The 18,652-nt window shown below is 45.4% G+C and overlaps 1 protein-coding gene across 10 annotated transcripts in view; it reads right to left on the bottom strand.

Moving 5' to 3' along the window:
• Positions 1-18,652, bottom strand: part of MGAT5 (alpha-1,6-mannosylglycoprotein 6-beta-N-acetylglucosaminyltransferase) — a 320,132-nt gene that overhangs the window by 284,035 nt on the left and 17,445 nt on the right. The window contains exons 1-2 of one of the 10 annotated variants that reach the window (XM_054699668.1): positions 9,084-10,026; positions 2,884-2,985 (exon numbers count right to left, since the gene is read on the bottom strand). The exons of 8 other annotated variants lie outside the window; for them this stretch is intronic. The gene's annotated coding sequence lies outside the window, so the exon portion shown is untranslated. Of the gene's footprint in view, positions 1-2,883; positions 2,986-4,184; positions 4,731-9,083; positions 10,027-18,652 lie in introns of those variants that run through there. One more of the 10 variants, XM_054699669.1, reaches the window with a different exon arrangement.

The following is an 18,652-nucleotide window of genomic DNA, read 5'->3' as shown; positions in this document are numbered from 1 at the left end:
CAGCCAACAGATGGTGAAGCCAGGATGTGACCCCAGGTATCTAACCAGAATATCATAACCTCTGCACTGGCCGCATACTCCCAGCCACTCTCTAAAAACTTCTCCTTTCACTGGAGTGCTAGAGAAGAGAATCACAAATAAGGCCCACAACCATCATCAGGTGCTGGGGCTGTGTCCAAACAACATGGGTGAACCTTATCCTTCCACCCCCATCCCTCAACATTTGCTTCCACCTGCCATCAGCATCCCTCCTGAGTGGCTTGGGCAAGCTGATGACAATATGCAAAAGTGAAAATTAAGGTCCTCATGTTGTCCAGGCTGCACCGACGCACTAGCCAGGCTAATGTGCTTACTGATTTGTTCGGTGTAGATTCATTCTCATTACTGGGAAAAAACCAGTGCATAGCTGAGGAATATGCATGTTCACGTGCCAGGTGACTGGACCACAAATCTGTTTCTCCAGAGAAGCACTTTTCAAGGCAGAGATTGGAGAGGGATGTTCAACTTCTCAAGGAGCTTTGAAAAAGATAAGCCACCACCTGTCATCCAAAAGACACATAAACAAAAGACCCAGATCTTATAAGATCTAGAGAGCTAAGGAAGGAGCAGGAAGTAGTGATTAACTTCCGAACTTTTTTTTTTGTGTGTGTGGGACCGTCGCTGGCGGCCGGGGAACGAACCAGCGCTGCAGAGGCTGCGGGCAGCCTCGCAGCCCAGCGCTCAACCGCTGCGCCACCAGGGGAGGCTCCTAACTTCTGAAATTCTAGGGCCAGTAGCAAGCACCAACCACCTTTTGTTCTGAGCAATGCAGTTATGGTTAAGAGATAATATTCCAACCTCCAAAGAGTCATTTAGAGAAGAGGTGAGGGGAGAGACAGACAAAGGCCGATAGAACAAAGAGGGAGGATAGAAAAGAGAGAAGTCCTGGAGGAGCCTTTTATGACACTGTGACAGAAAAAAAATGGGGTACCTGGTTGTAGCAGCAGGAAAAGTGCAGTGCAGGAGCTCTATAATTCTATGCAGATGGGGTGAAGGAGAACTCCAAGAGTCCTCAGGGGCTTTTCAGGCTTTTATTGGGATTTACCAGGTACACAGCAGGCAGGGGTGCTGGGAGGCTGGCAGGCCTCCCAGCGCCCAGCAAGTCTTCACTCTACCTGGGCTCTCCGGCGTTGTCTGGTGGCCTTGTTCTCTGCTGCTCTCGTGGTTCTCTCTGCTCTAATCTACTGGCAACCCCGTGACACTGTCCATAGAAACCCAGTCTCAGCACAGGTGAATCCACTTAAGCATGCCCACACCCTACTCCAGGTGCCCGCCATCAGGCATGCATTCAGGACCACAAGGATCCATCATCAATCCTAAAGGCGGAGGGCAGAAAAGCCTGATACTTTACTTACCCTACACTGGTGCAAGGGCTCAGGTCTTAAGGGGAAGGGCTGGAGAAAAAGCTCTTCCCTCTGCCCTTCGAGCATAAGCTCCAACCATGGCAAAAAACAATAGGTCTCTCCCATCAGGGGCTGTTTAGGGGACTTGAGACAAACACAAATGAAAAAAACAAACAAGAGTCAACTTGTAGCAGGCACAATAGTGGCCTCCTGTAGGGTAAGGAAAAACGTCAGGCTTTTCTGCCCTCCCGCCATCAGGATAGATGATGGATCCTTGCGGTCCTGATTGCATGCCTGATGGCGGGCACCTGGAGTAGGGTGTGGGCATAGGTAGATGGGATTCACCTGGGCTAAGACTGGGCTTTTTTAAGGGCGGCGTCAGAGGGACGACAGCAGAAGCTGAGAGAGAAGCAAGGAAGCAGAAACAGAGATCACCGGAGAGCCCAGATAGAGTGAGGATTTGCTGGGGGCTGGGAGGACTGCCAGCCTCCCGGCCCCCCAGCACCCCTGCCTGCCATATGCCTGGTGAACCCCAATAAAAGACCTGCAAAAACCCACTGAGGACTCTGACTCCTTTACCCGGTCTGCTGGATCAGAAAACCTGCACTGTAGCCTTGTTCCTGTCCCTACACTGGGGAAACAAACAGGGTCTCCCCTAGAATCTCCAACAAATGCAAGTCTGCTAACACCTTGATTGGAACCCAAAGATCTACTTTACAAGTATAATCTCCAGAACTATAAAATAATAAATTTTGGTTGTCTTAAGCCATCAAGCCTGTAACAATTTGACAGTAACAACAGGAAACTAATGCTCCATCTGTACAATGGTCAGATAGACAATTTGTACCAGGGAATCCATAGTTATTGCACTAGCAACTAAGTGGTATCTGTTCCAGCCACCATTTACTACCCGCTTGCAAAATCCCCAGTGCCTTGCTAAATAATTCACAAACATTTTTTAAAATACACTGTTTGGGGCCTCCCTGGTAGTGCAGTGGTTAAAGTCTAAGCACTATCAAGCTATTTATTACCAGCCACTGTGCATGAGCTCAATCCCCAATCAGGGATCTAACCCACATGGTGCAACAGACCTCTCCTGTCTGGCCTGCTGCTCTCCTCAGCATTGTATTTCAGTAGATCTGCCTGTTCTGCTCCCCACTGTCTCTGGTGAATCCTCTCACCCCCACACCTCTGGCCTACACCCCAGTTCTTGTATGCATAAATAAGTCTTTTTAAAAATACACTGTTTTGAATGGATTTAGATTTGCTGAAAAGTTGCATACTCTTCATCTAGTTTTCCTACTGTTAACATCTTACACAACCTTTATGCATGTCAAAATTGAGATTTTAGCACCCCCACAAAACTGTTTACTGCATTATAAAGTTTGTTTGGACTCCACCACTTTTCACAAGTATTTTAACTTCCCAAGGACCCTAGAAATAAATGTTTCCCTGGTCCCGGTGTCATAAAGAATGACACTGACATTGAAGATTCAATCACCTGCTTGCTCCTGGTCACAACCATGAAGACTAGCAAGGCTTTTGAACTTGATTCTGCTGCTTTACCCTGACATCTTTATCCCTTCCCTTGAGGCTATCATCCCTGTAAGAGAAAAAAAAAAAAAAAAAAAACATGAGAAGCTACTTAGTAGGAACAGCATCAAAATGGGATTTGTCTGACACTGACAGCCTTGCTCTGCAATACCACCCTCTTCCTGCCTTGCAGAGATGAGGGGCTTCTGGGGTCCATGCAAACCTGCAGTGTCTGTGATGCGTGGGAATGGATTCACGCTCCTGGAAATTGCCTATCTTTTTTAGGGCCACTGGTAAACCTAAGAGCTTTCTTCTGGTTCTGAGTGAGCCGAAATGAACTCACCAGGGCCCGCTAAAGAGCCCTTTACAAGGAGGATTTCTAGAAGGAACCATAGCAGGCGTTGCAGTCAATGACTATACAAAATCTACTTCAGGCCTTGCTTTGGAGCCTTTACAACATGACTACAACACGGTCCTTTAAATCAATCTTATCCTGGAGGATCCTGCACCTGAAATCTTTCTAGCTCCTAGATTAAACCACCTGAGCAACGAAAAGTAGGAAGAAGAGTTTTTCCCAAACGAGGTAACAACTTCACACAAAACACACAGCGGGACAGCACTAGGACACACTCATCTCCATCATCCAAAAGAGCCACCAAGTCCACTTTTCAGCCTTCTTTTCTCCCGTGGCATTCTGTGATGCAGGAGGCCCCCAGGCAATGCTGCTTTGCTGTCTCTGTGCTTCCACCAGTGGTTCCCAAAGCATGGCCCAAACCAGCAGCACAAGCATCACCTGGGAACTTTTTAGAGATGCAAATGCTCGGTCCCTTCCAGACCTACAGAATCAGAAACTTGGTGAATGGGTCCAATGACCTGTTTTTTAACAAGCCCTCCGCGTGTTTCTGATGCACGCAGTTTGCGAATCACCAAGCTATAAATTTCCTCTCCTCCCCATGGCTGACCTATTGTGTAGAAATATATTTGGAAAGTTCTCTGCAAGTAAACACTATGCACAGTAACTGTGGGCCCAGGAGAAGCCCACAGGGGAAGCAACATTCACTCATCACATAGGAAGCAGGATAGCAAGGCCTGTGCAATGCACTATGTGCTTAGGGCCCATCCTGGCTTCATGGAACTTAAAGTATAAGAAAGTTTAAAGATACCAACAAGGCAAACTTACAAATGAATGCAGAATTACAAACCACAGCAAACACTGCAAAAGAAATGAACAGGGAGGGGCAAAAGAGAAGGATGAGGAACTTCTTTTACCTGGGTGGTGGAGGGAGCCATCCTGAGGAAGGGAAATGAAGCTGAGATGAAGGAGAGCAGGTATTTTGCAACCATCCCAGGCCAGGTAGGTTCACTGCTAGTTGTAGCAATTTGAAGGAGAATTTCACAGGTCTTAACAGTAAGCAGAGGAAACAAGCCAGCAGCGAGACAGCAACTTGAGCCCCCTGCGAATCTCTATATACGCTTTTCTGTGGCGTTCTCGCGTGGTCTCCTCCTCTCGTAGCCCTGTGCTGTAGCGTTTTCCTGTCTCTGAGTGATGCGGCCCTTACAGCCTCAGGCCCAGATGCACGCACTTATGCACGCCCACACCATAATCCAGGTGTTCACAATCAGGCACATGTGCCCCGCCCACACTCCCAAGCGCCTTCTGCATCAAGGCCACAGGTGATGGCCACAGAGGCCAGCGGCGTAAAAAGCCTGACTATTTCATTTACCCTACAGCATGCATTAGCCAGGAAAAGGGGGCAGGAAATAAATATTCTCAATAGAATAAAAGCTTGTGCAAAGGCCGTGGTGCAGAAGAGTTGCTTCTTCAAAGATGTTGAAAAATGCTACTGTACAGGTAGAAGACAGAAGGGGTGGAAGGGATAATGGAGAGATAGGGTTCCAGAAGGTGCCCAGCCTCTGCACCTCATGGGCTGGTTAAGAGTCTGCGCTGGCGTCTAAGCTTATAAAGATGCCCCTGAATTTTAGGCAGATGTTTGACAATGAAAATAACAGCCAACATTTATTCATCACTTACTGTCACTATATACATCAGGCACTGTTCTAAGTGCTCCACATAAAAATGTACAGCTTATATTTTTTTCGATTATCACCAGCTTCTCCACTTTACAGAGGAAAGAAGCGGCACCAAGTCACCCGGCTGGTACAGGATCAGTACCCTATCAGATCAACTTCAGAACCCAAGGACCTCAACCACCTTGCTACACTGCCTCTGAGTAGGGGAGAGAAGCAGCAGTAGATGCGCGGCAAGCAATGATCTGTTTTGCATTTTCAAAAGCTGGCTGTGGATGCTGTGTCGAAGGAGAGGAGAGAATACAAGCAGAGGCTACCGCACTATCCGAGCAGCAGGAAGCTGTGGCCTGGGCCAGAAGGGTGGCAGTAGAGATATCCAAGCAAGAGAAATGTTTGAATGGCAGAGAATGAGTGGCTCTGCCAGGGGCCATTTAACAGATTCTAGAACTTCGGAACAGCATTGGTACATCCTAATCCACTCCCTGCATCTTTCATCTGAGAACCAGAATGAGAACTAAAAAGGGGGCTCCTTTCCCTGCACAAATAACCAAAACACAGGGCTGTCACTGTAACTGAAATATCATCCTTGACCTCTTCAATCCCAGTCATTGTTTTTAAAGTCAGAATTTGGAGGCAAGTCTGCACCTTGTTTAGAATGGATGTTGTTATCCACAGGAAAAGCCATGAATGGCCAAGACACCTCCCAGTACCCTCATAAACACTGTTCATATTCAAACTTACAGGAAAGAGAAGCTTTCAGCTAGTAATCTGAAAGCAGAATTTCTTTTCATTACCCTGACTGTCCCACAGCTTGTGACAAAGAGTATGACAGCACATCTGTCAGAGAGGCTTGCATTTGGAGCAAAGTCCAACCTGCAACTTGTTTCCCACCTAAGACTTGCTAAAACAGCAAGGGCCCTGGAGAGGCCAGGCATTCAACCATTTCCTTCAGCTAGATTTAGAGTGAGCGGTGAAGTTATCTGACTTTACATTAAAAGGGTCACCCCAGTCATCTCACTGGGCCTGAGAATCAAAGCCACCGACTGAGATCTGTGTTGGCAGTGGGGACACCATTAGTGGGGACACTACCGACTAATGGAGCCTCTGGCTTCTCATCTCATCAGGGACCACCTGGCTTCCATTTCCCCTAGATGAGTCTTGCTTTTGCTCTCTGACCTGCATGTCTGGGTGCAGCGTGGACAAGCCAGATGAGTCTGGCAGGCCTCCTGAGGACAGGGAGGGAGTGGTGGGCATGGAAGGACCATCTCGTATGCAGACCAGTGACAATCCCACTCATTACTACAGCTGTGAAAAGGCCATGGGGGTTTCAGAGTTTGGAAAGACTTTGTCTTAGAAGATTGTAGAAGTGCCCCATCTGAAACTCTCTCTTGAATACTTCCGATTTCCCACCACTCATTTATCCCAAAATCCTCATCCTTAAACTCACTGTCATAATTGGCCATAAAGTCTCTATATTCAAACCTGAAACTTTAAAGCCTGGTAAGTGAAAACGGCTATGTCTTCCTCTGATTTACAAAAGTATTAAATTAACCAGCTCCTGTTTAACAAGAATTCTCATACATTTTCCCCATAGGGTGAGGAATCTTAAAAAGAGCTCCAGCCCTGCCAGTGGCCCATTTGAAGGGGTCAAGAAGTTTCAAATGATGGAGAAAGAAAAGGGAAAGAAGGGGAAGGAGAACCCATCTCTCTGGGCCTGACCCCCATAGAACGGGCCCAGAGGGCTCTTCCCTCTCCAAGGAACAGAAGCAGGAGCAACTAGGCCACACAGCAAACTCTCTAAGAAGTGCCATATTCTGCTATGAGCAAATTGTCCTCAAGTGGCTGTAAGACACTGAGTGAGTGGTTTAATCACCCAGCAGGGTCTAGTATATAACACATAAAACTCCTCTGAGACAGCCAGCCTGTAAATGGAAAACATTATCATTTGTAACAGGATTAATAACAACACAGGCTTGAAACAAGCAGACATCACTGGATTAGTTTTCTAACCTCTTCGGGGAGACCACCGAGTTCGATGGAGGAGTTTTTTTCCCGTTTTTAAACAAGACAGCATCTCCCACCAAGTGACAGCAGGATCCCTCTCCAAAGAAATTACTTCTTGTGCATCTGTCCTGTCAATGACAAGTGGCCTGAAGTACAGGCATCAAAACAAAATAAACCAAAAGAAAAGAAGTCTGGAAAAATGTCCAGAAGGAATTTGATTTTCAAAAACAGATCAAAGATCTCCTGGGTGAGCCTCAGCCCCTTATAAAAAGATTACAGGGTCAAAATATCATGTCATAGGGTTTCCTAAGCTATATTTCTTGAACCACCTGGGTGTTGATTAAAAAGATGGCCTCCATGCCCCTCGAGCAATCCAAAATCTGCCCTTTTAAAAAGCTCCTTCCTTCTTAAACAACTGAAGTTGGAAAAACACTGCCCTATTTTGTTAATGCACTGCTGATATAGCCATGAAGTCTGAGAATGACTTTTTTTTAAAACTAAAGTCTCCAGGGGCCTCCCTGGTGGCACAAGGGGTTAAGTCGCAGCACTGTGAAGCTATCAGCAGCCACCCACTGCAGCACGAATTTAATCCCACGCCTGGGAGATGACCCACATGGCGCGGCAGACCTCTCCTGTCTCGCCCACTGCTCCCCTCAGCAGTGTATTTCAGTCAGTCTGCCTGTTCTGTTCCCCGCTCTGTCTCTGGTGAATCCTCTCACCTCCCGCATCTCTGACATATACCCAGTTCTTGCATGAATAAATAAATAAATCTTAAAAAAAATAAAGTCTCCATCATATCTGCAGGTAACTTGGAGATAAAATATAGTTCACTACATTCATCAGCCAAGTCTCTGCACCACCAAATCTTTAGACCACTATTTAAAAAATCAAAAAGGACATTGTTATTTTTATATTTACTTCCTTTCTTTCCTTTGCTGAAGTATCTATGAATTAGCAATGACCCTAAAGGTCAACACCTGGCAATGGGAAGCAGAGCTGCCCCAGGGTGGGGAGTGGACTCTGTACTTAACAAGCACCTCCTGGCAGGTTCTCCTCTGGTGCGCTAGCTACCCCATAATCATGCAAATGGAGCCACACTCCAAACTTGAATCTTTCCTGTATTTCAGAAGGCATAGGAGTAACAGGAATCAAAGAGTACAGTACATGGAGGAGTAGGATGAAGATTTGCAAGAGCCCAATTCCCAGTAGCCTCAGATACAATAGTCACATAGCCTCACAGAGACACAACAAGGGGGGGTGAAACAAAAGATAGACTTTTTTTTTTTTAATTTATTTATTCATGCATACACGAGCACAGGCCAGAGATGCAGAGGGTGGTAAGAACATCCACCGGAGACAGAGTGGGGAGCAGAACATGCAGATCGGCCGAAATACAATGCTGAGGGGAGCAGCGGGCAAGTCAGGAGAGGTCTGCCTCACCATGTGGGCCTCTCCCTGGCCGGGCATCGAACTCGTGCTGCAGAGGCTATGGATTGCTTCATAGTGCGGTGCTTAACCCCTTGCGCCACCAGGGAAGCCCAACAAAAGATAGTCTTTATGGAACTTTGAACTGCTATCCTATTACCAGAACGCACCCCCCTTGTGAAGTCTCCTTGTTTTCATAACCCCTAAAATTATCTTGTGAAAAGCATGATTAGGTTATAATATATTTCTTTGTGGTTTTTTTTCAACAGTCAGTTCTTATACATAAACATTTAAAATTCTCTATTGGGCCTCCCCTGGTGGCGCAGCGGTTGAGCGCTGGGCTGTGAAACTGCCCGCAGCCTCTGCAGCACCGGTTCGATCCCCGGCCGCTGGCGAGGGTCCCACATGGCGCCACAGACCTCTCCTGCTGCGCCCACTGCTCCCCTCAGCAGTGTATTTCATCGGTCTGCCTGTTCTGTTCCCCGCTCTGGCTCTGGTGAATTCTCTCACCCTCCCGTGCTTCTGACTGTACCCAGCGCTTGTATAAATAAATAATAAAAAAACAAAAAAAAAATAAAGAAATAAAAAAAAAATAAAATTCTCTATGGTGTTTCTAATCCCAAGCTCTGCATCTTCTCACTTCTAACACTTTCTAAGAAGGACCAAATGGTGAGAACAACCTGCTCTTCTCCTGAGCTCTGAGAAGCTGACCTGCAGAGCAGTTGGTGAGGTTCCTCCAGCATCAGCGTGGTCTTAGAGCTACCAGGGATGACATTCCCTCTGCTGGACCTCCATGTCCTTGGTGCCCTGTCCAGTGGCAGCCATGAACTAGGGGAGAGTTTACACGGAGAACTTCTCAACATGGACATTGAGAGTCAGGTTTCAGAAAAATATGATATTTTGATGAAAAATTTTTTTCTTAGGTGGTGCCTCGCTTCCTCTTTCTCTCTTTGCCTCAATGGTCTTGCTGGTATGTAAGAGAGGCATGAACAAGCCGTCATCCAAACCCTAAGAAGCAATAGGAAGAAGAGAATACTTGCTCTACACCATCTCACGCTCAGCACTATGAGCACGTGATGCCTATCTGGTTAGTCTGTCCTGCGGCCATGCTTTCCTGGCCCTATTCTGTACCTTGAAATCTGATACCAATGACCTAGCCCCCTGACTCCGCTTACCTGCTCACTTGCCTGCTCACTTCCCATTGGTTCATCCAACCAGAGGCTGAGGAGGGGAATGGAGACAGGAGGTCAGAGGTCAGGGTATTTCTTCCCAAATCCCGTTTTCATTGGTTGCCACATCTTTGGACTCTATTCTCTTTGACAAAAGCTCCTGCTGGGTGGCCACTGTCTGGTTCCAAATCTCACTGGCAATCATGCTAGTGATTCCACTTTTCCCCGTCCCTTTCAGGCCTAGGAAAGGTAGTGGTTTCCCACTGCTGTTGTCGTTGGGTGCCTTGCTGCTTCTCAAATTTGCCAGCACCCCTGTAAATCTTCCTTGCTTTAGTCTTCATTCAAATTATCTGGGGAATTCTGTTCTGTGCCAGGAGCTCAGATACTGGCTCTCACTCTAAACATAATTACTTTGCAAGTGAAATGAAATCCATTGCATTAGTAAGATTTTGTTAAGCTAGTACAAGTAGTTAACAAGGGCTGACAAGGCTAATACACCATCAGCCTTGAACCCAACTCCTTATCTAACCAGGTAACAGAAATCCTGAGACATAAAGCATTTCAAAACAAAATTTTGTACTATGATTTGTCACATGTTTTTAAACTGTGATAAGGTAAATGTGTGTTTCTTTATTAATATACCAAGTCACAAGGTCTAAAGTCAGCGCTGTTATTTACTACCACCTGGAAGTACTGATGAGTATAAATAATATGTGAAGATATCTACAACAGCTATGTATCTACAACAGCTATGTATCTACAACAGCTAATGTAGTAAGGATTTATTGGAAGTCTGGATACTTCTACTATTTTGGCTTGTTGCCTGTATTCATGACTGAAGAAAATGCCAGATTTCAGCTAGAATTCAGGATGTAAAAAGGTGGACTTTTTTCCCATTCAAAGTTCACAGATTCCGAGGTACAAAGGGAGGTTTAGAGGGTGCTGTTAGAGAGTATTTCCAAAACTTGCTTATCCAAATGCGGCTCTACCAAATGTGGTTCTACCAACATTGCAAAAAAGAGGAAGGGAAAAAGCAACTTCTACTTCATTTCATATTATTTTCTTATAGAGGCTCTTCCTTTTTTTTAAGTAACTAAATCTATAATGTTCTTCCAGACATGAAAAATGCCCATTTCCTGAAAACTAATGACACTGTATATTTTAATTACAGCATATTTTTCAAGGACCACTTCATGTGAAAAGGTCTGTTTTTTCCACTAAAAAGACTCAACTGTTTTATCTTCCTCAAGACATCCATCACATGAGTGCCAATATCTTAGGATTTAAAAGGAGAGGTTTTTTTAAAAACTTTCTAAGTGTTTAATCAATAGGCTCCTTTTCATACAGTGCCACACTCCCTGCATAGATTCTTTAATCTGAATTTAAAATAGCATTCACCATGTAGTAAGTGGCCACTATACCTAGGTACAGCACCAGGTTATCTTCCTGAATTAGTTCTAATGCTCACACCCATACTGTGCTATTGTTCCAACTTACTGACACAGAAATAAAATGACTAGCAACTCCAAGTAGAGCCTGGTGTTCTGAAATCACTCTCTCAGTAAAAAAAAAAGAAGAAAATCCCAAATATAGCACAGCTATGAGCTATGTTGATATTCCAGTAATAAATTAATAAGTAGTTATGTTTAAGTAAACAATAAAACGTTTTCCTGGGGTGAGGCGCGACCACCCCACCCACATGTCCTAGCAACAGACTCAGTTAAGTCACTATTTTTCTTATGGCCACACTTTTCAAGACTCCAGAATGACTTTTTTAAGCTTCTTCCATTCTCCTTCCATGTGTGAAGTAACACAACCCTTTTAAAAAAAATGATTTATTTATGCATACAAGAACTGGGGTACAGGCCAGAGGTGAGGGGGTGACAGGATTCACCAGAGACAGAGTGGGGAAAAGAACAGGCAGACTGACTGAAATACACTGCTGAGGGGAGCAGCAGGCGAGTCAGGAGAGGTCTGCTGCACCATGTGGGTAGCTCCCTGGTGGGGGATCAAACTCATGCTGCAGTGGCTGCGGATAGCTTCATAGGTTTCGTCTTAATCCCTTGCACCACCAGGGAGGCCCAACACAAACTTTTTTTTTTTTTTTTTTTTTTTAAAGATTTATTTATTTATTTATTTTATTTATTTATACAACCACTGGGTACAGTCAGAAGCGTGGGAGGGTGAGAGAATTCACCAGAGGCAGAGCGGGGAGCAGAGCAGGCAGAAGGACCGAAGTACACTGCTGAGGGGAGCAGCGGGCGGCAGGAGAGGTCTGCGCACCATGCGGGACCCTCCTCCGGTGGCCGGGGAGCAGCCAGGGATCGAACCGGCGCTGCAGAGGCTGCGGGCAGCTTCACAACCCAGCGCTTAACCGCTGCGCCACCGGGGAGGCCCCCAACACAAACTTCTGATGAAATGCAGGAAAGTATGGCATGGTCAGACCTGCAGCAGCATCCAGAGGTAAAAGGAATACAGGAGTGGAGACAGGTACCCTGTGGGCCCACAAATACAGCCTATGTGCTCCACCAGCAGGACGGAGAGGGTCTCCTAGCCGCCAGCATCATCATTATCTTCAAATGGGAAGGGTCCTACTTCATAACTACAAGGGGAGTTTTGAAAAGACCCAACTCAAGCATTGATCTCAAAAGTTTTCTGAACTGATATCCTTTGACTTAATGTCAAAAATAGGTTAGGATGACTTTATGTTGTTTTCTGCCCCCAGTGAAATCAGTACCGCATGAAGGAATTTAATGATGTAGGGGTTCAGAATTAATGAATTGTTTTAACATTAAGTGAACACAATAGAACTGAGAGTACCCCAAACTCTCCCTAAGGCAGAATGAAAACTGGGCATAGGGACCCACAGAAGAGAGATCACAAGGGAAAGAGCAGTCTAATCAACATCATGAGACCATCGGGAAATCTCAGAGATCTACACTTTGTGCTCATCCTTCTTTTCCAGCAGGGTAGAAATGGAAGGGTCAAGTATAAGTGAAAGTGGAGGGGTGAAGGGTGTCAAGGGGAAAGAATCAGCATTTATTGAGTCCCAGTAAGTTTAAGGGACCTTCACATACCACATTAACACCTTAAATTTTCCCCACAACCTTATCAGATAGATCATCACCTCTCCAATTTTATTTATTTCATTTTGGTTTTCTTTTTCTCTCTCCAATTTCAAAATGAAACCATTGTCAGAGAGATTTAGTGACTTGCCGAGGAGCACACAGCAGTCAGAATTGAAAGTCAGCTCACCCTGGCTCAGACCATGCTCTTTCTTTCCCACACCTCACCCCTGGGATCTTGCAAGTTACTTTCAGCACAAATAGCAAAGTTCAGGAAAAGGCATCCTAGGTTCCTAAAAAATAAAACAACTTCCCTGGGCCCTAATCTCTTGGGGGAGCAATATCAATGAATATCCAAGAAGTTAGGAGAGGAGAATAAAAAAGGTCAACAAGTCCAATTTTCAAAGACAAAGAAAAAAACAAAAACAGGTGGGTGTTAGGGAGGCTGAATTCCAGAAATGACTCAAGTTGGTGACTATCCACATTCTGCAAGGAATATTCAGCAAGTGGTCTGGATTATGTGGAAGAGGTGAAGCACAGAGCATAACTGAATGAGTCCCTAAGGAAAACATTATGTCCTGTGTGAAGGTAGATAGATGGGCCAGATAGACAGAGACACAGAGTTTCTGGTTCAGCGTGCACTGTGACCTGCCTCCCACAGGATAGAGTTCCCACAGAAGTCATCCAAGGACCTGTCCAATCTCCCAGATCAGAAACCTTCGCAACTATTTCAGTCACACATCCCAATTATAAAAAGCGAGCATGCACCCCTACTACATGTTCATTTATTTTTTTTTTAATAAACACATACTGCTGCCAACTGATCAATATTACTAAAACTTGAGCCCTTAGAGTTTTGAGCAGAAGAGAAACATGTTTGCATATTTCCTTCCCACACCACAAAGGTTTGTTCTCAGAACCACATTGTAAAAATCAGATGCTTGCAACATAGTGACCCCTCAGTTCCCAGTAACCTTCACCTTCACTTGGCCTGCAACACCCCTCCCACCTTGTGAGGTCAACTTGTGTTAGTACCCACTCCCAACACTGATGACAAGTCCTTCATGCCTGAGTGCCGTGTAATCATGTCTGCACATTTTCTCCAAATACACAGGCCCCTCCCCCAGATTCTTCTCGAACCATTTATTACCACTGCTCTGTTCACCCGCAATCTGTGTCTTACCATTGTCATCACCCAGCAAAATCCTCAGTTTGTAACACCAAACTCAATATCCTCTGTACTTAGACAGTTCAGCAGTTCCAGGAAAAGTGGGTGAATACACAGTAACCACATGAACCCTGTTACCACAGAACAAGATACCCTCATCTTTCCCAGATCTTTTAACATGTGGAACGCAGACTTTCTCTGGCCCTCAGTCAGTTTTATTTCCCTTTAGTAACCTCAGAGACTAACCTTCAATCTCATCCATCCATTCAACCATTCTTTCATTCACTCATATGTTAAGGAACCCCCACTACATGCTACGCGCAGACGGGAGTGACTCTCACAGCACTTACATTCTAGTAAACAAACATACTGGCTCCCGGAGATGTGGAAAATTAATCTGTTACATAATAGGGAGCCAGCAGGGACCAGAAAATCCTGGTTATCAGATGTGACCCACTTTGCTTCCTGCCCACTTCTCCCCCTCCCGTTTTTTTAATGAGGTAAAATTCATATAAATTGAATTGCCCTTTAAAGGTACACAATTCCACGGCATACAGTATATTCACAATATAGTGCAACATCACCTGTCTAGTTTTAAAATATTTCTATCACTCCAAAAAGACTCTCCCCAACCCATTAAGCATCCCCCCTCCATTCTCCCTCTCCTCCTAGCCACTGGCAACTGCAAACCAGAACTGTTTTGTCTCTGTGGATTTACCTATTTCTCTATTGATGGCCTCAAACAACCCCACACCCCACTTCAATTCTGACAAGGGCTCTATCCTTCCTAATTTACACACACACGCACACACACACACACATACACACACACACCCCCTTGATCTTCTCCAAGGCCTCCTCTCCTCCTCATGCACTTGTGATCTATCACCTGATGCATCAAAATCTCCCTCTGAGCAGGCATTCTCTCTATCCTTACGAAAAGAAATCAAAAATCCACCTTGACCCTACCTTCCCTTCCCGCAAAACAGCTCCAGCACCCGCCTTCCCTTCTCAGCTTCTGATTCATTCCATGAGGTTTTCAGGTATTTCCATTTTGACAAACACGACAAAAACTTGGGAGGCCTCCCATCACAAGGGGATGGGAGTGGGTGGGGGTGGAAGATCTGACCTTGTGATAGGGGTGACCTTAGGTTATTTTGATTCGTGGAGCCTTGCTTTTACTATCTGCAAAATGGGAAACTCAATTAACACTTACCTCATAGGGTTTTTATGAAAAACAAAAGAGTAAAACCTGCTCATAAGTGCACTAATCACATTGGAAAGGCTCAAAAAAAAAAAAAAGTCAATAATATCACTAAGGTGAGGGTGAGAGTGAGGAATAGCAGCTCCATAACACCCCATAAGACCCCCTCACCCCGAACCAAGACTCTCTCCCATTCCCCTAAGGCTTGTTTTTTGCTCAACTTCCAAAGATAGCTCTTTCAAGTTCGCCCCTGTTGTTTTGGGGATCATACCATTCACTCTCCAGGTTCTAATGCTACTGATATAGGTCTAGGTAATGCCTAAAACCACATTTACCTGGTTCCTTCACCTCCCAAGTTCAGCCCAGTTTTGCAATTCAGCCATTAGGATTCCTTGAACTCAAATGCTAGAATTTAGGGTGACCCTCTCCTCCCAGGCCTCTAGTCAAATCTCCCCAGCCCTGCCCTGCATGGTCACTCACTAGGACCACTAAAGCTGCCACTTGCAGTGCCAAACTCATTCCCCTTCCTTACACCCTTCACTGGCCAGAACACCCTAGCCAAAATTCAATGCCACCCAAGTTACTCCCTGCTTACACATTTTCAGGAGCTTGCTGCTATTTACAGCAAAACCAAATACCTTCCCAGGGAAGACCTGGCCCTCTCTACCCTGGGAATTTAGAATGACCTGCTGAGCTCATGCTTGAGACCACATGGCCCATCTATTTGGCATGCCTTTCCTACTGGATTCTCTAAATTCTGCATATTTCTTTTTTAATGATTCCTTGTTTTATGTGATTTTTTTTTTTTAAAGATTTCCTTATTTATGCATACAGGAACAGGGTACAGGCCAGAGGTGTGGAGGGTGAGAGGATTCACCAGAGACATAGTGGGGAGCAGAACAGGCAGATAAACTGAAATACACTGCTGAGGGGAGCAGCAGGCAAGTCAGGTGAGGTCTGTTGTGCCATGTGGGTCACCTCCCTGGCCGGGGATCGAACTTGTACTGCATAGTCTGTGGTTTGCCTCAGAGAGCTGTGTCTTAACCCCTTGAGCCACCAGGAAAGCTAAATTCTGCATATCTTTTGAGGCTCAATTCAGCCATTAAACCCTCAAGAAAGGCTTTCCTGATTTCCAGATTGAACTAAGCACCCTTCCTGCCTGACACTGTCTGTCAGGTAAGAAAATATACATTGGCCTTTGCCTCCCATTCCTGAAACAGGGTTCCTGAAGCCCTTGTAATTTTCTGGGTAACAGAAGCATATTTTGTTCTAATGAGATGACTCTGGGTAGGCTCGTGGGTGGCTGCTGAATGGGGCCTGGTACTCCTCACCCCACACTTTCTAATTCTCCATAGGAACTGAAAATGGAGTATAATTAACCATGCCTACCTGATGAAGCCTATATAAAATACCCCCAAAGTACAAAGTTTAGAGAGCTTCCAGGTTGACAAATACATCTCCCCAGGGACGTGTCCCCCTCCATGGGGACAGACACTTGGCACTTCAGACCTTCCTAGAAGGAAGGTCTAGCTTTAAATCTGTATCCTTATCCTTTTTTTTTTTTTTTTTTTTTTTTTTTGATAAACTGGTAATTGGAAGTGTTGCCCTGAGCTCTAGCAACCTAGTGAAACCTGAGTAAGGGGTTATGGAAACCTCCAATTTATAGACAAATCTGACATAAGTTGTGGGTGACCCCAGGACCTACTGTTTGTGATTGACATCTGAAATGGGGTGGAACCAGTCTTGTAGGACTGAGCCCTTAACCTGTGGGATCTGACACCATTTCCAGGTTGCAATTAAGTTAAATTATATGACACCTGCTGTTATCAAGGAGAATGGTTTGGTGTGGCGAGAAACCTTCACATTTTTGGTCACCAGAAGTGCCAGATTGAGGTGTTTTGTGTGAAGAGTAAAGAAGACACAAAGGAGACAAACAGAGGGTGGAGGAAGTGGGCTTTTCCTAATATTCGCCGGCATTAGGAGTTTATGGTTCTATTTTCCTCTTTTGACTGTAAGATCCCTGAAGAACCTGTTCATCGCCATTCACTCATCTCTCTTTTCATTCATTCAGTTCAAGTCATTCACAAAAATGTCCAAAGAACCTACAGTGGGTCAGGCACTAGAACTTTAATAACTAGACTGACATGGTTGCCACCCTTATGCAGCTGAGCTCCAGCAAAAGAGACAAGGACACGGGACACTCATCCACCACAGCAGCTGCACAGCACAGACTCAAAAGCCAACTGCCAGATTCAAATCCTGGCCCTGTCACTTGTTAGTTGTGAAACTGGGAAACAATTACTTCACTTCTCTGCCTTGGTTTCTTTATCTCCAAATTAGCACAGTAGTACCCACTTCATAGGGTTGTTGGAAGGATGAAATGAGCTAACAGATGTAAATCAATGGGAAATATTCAAAATATGACCTGGCACATAATAAATGCTTTGTAAGAATTAGCTGTTCGTATGATGACACAGCCCCAGGTGTTGCATTCACCAGGGGCCTCTATGCCTGACATAGAAGTACTCAGTAAGGTCTATTGAGCCACTAGTGAGCCCTATGAAGGTCTACTGAGCACTGGTGAGCCACTGGTGAGTTCGTTGGCTCAGCTTCAAAGATTTCTAGAGCCGAAGTCATGTGAGATAACATCTGACCCACCTCATCCACTTTTGCGGAAGAGACAGAGCTTCACACAGCCAGTGAGAGGCAGGGAAAGTGCCAGCCCATGGACCTCCTGACTCCCAGCTGATGTCTCCTGACCTGTTCCAAGAAGACTCTCAGTACCCAAGACAGCACAGCCGCTCAGCATCTTCCATGACAGAAACTGCTTGCCACCAAGCGCACCTCTCTTACCCCTTGCCTGCTTTCTCATGCCTTTCCTCTAACCCCCTTTTCTTTTTCTCTGTCTCCTGGCCTGCTGTTTTCATATTCGCAGGGAAAAGTCTGGCTCTTCAAACAGACGATGTGAGATCGGTGTCCTCCCCAGGGGACAGCTCAAACAAAGAACTGGGGCAGATGCAATCCCTGAGCCCTCAGTACTACTGGTCACTGCTGATGGGGACAAACTATAACCACAAAATTTCATTTTGCCTACACTGGCTTCAGTCTTTTTGGGTACTACAAGGTTCAGATGGCAGATCCCAATAAACCTGGCTATAGAATAAAGGCCAAATAGCAGCTCTCAGCTGAAACCAAATCCCAGATTACCAACCAAACATAACTCACCCACCTGCCTGCTTGCTCTCAGTGTCAGCAGTGGCCTTCGAATGGCATGTCATTCTTTGGCACTGAGGACTTGATGATGAATAGCAATCCCACAGGAAGTTTTCATGGGCCATAGTATTCAAAGAACTGCTCTGTTAGGAAACTTTTGCTTTCACACCTCAACTGACCTAGGAGGTGGCAAGAGAACTTGACTGAGTGAACAAATAAATCCTGAAGTGCTGTGCGATGCTCTTTATTACTTTTCATGGTTGGGCTATAATATCAGTTATAAGTACCTTGGGCCTCATTCACCTTTGTGTCTGCACCTCCACTAGGTGTGTTCACACACATGTGTGTGAGACCTACCGAGGCACAGAGGCTTGTCACAAGCCAAAGTGTCCAACACTGGGAATGCATGAGTCCAGGGCTGGAATTTTATCTGAATATCTCCTAGTACTATTATAAACCAC

This window comes from Talpa occidentalis, unplaced genomic scaffold, assembly GCF_014898055.3.
Source record: "Talpa occidentalis isolate TD23 unplaced genomic scaffold, MPIMG_talOcc4v2.1 talOcc4.3, whole genome shotgun sequence".
Lineage (NCBI taxonomy): Eukaryota > Metazoa > Chordata > Mammalia > Eulipotyphla > Talpidae > Talpa > Talpa occidentalis.
Note: the sequence above shows the minus strand (reverse complement) of the source record. Positions and strands in the feature narration are given on the sequence as shown.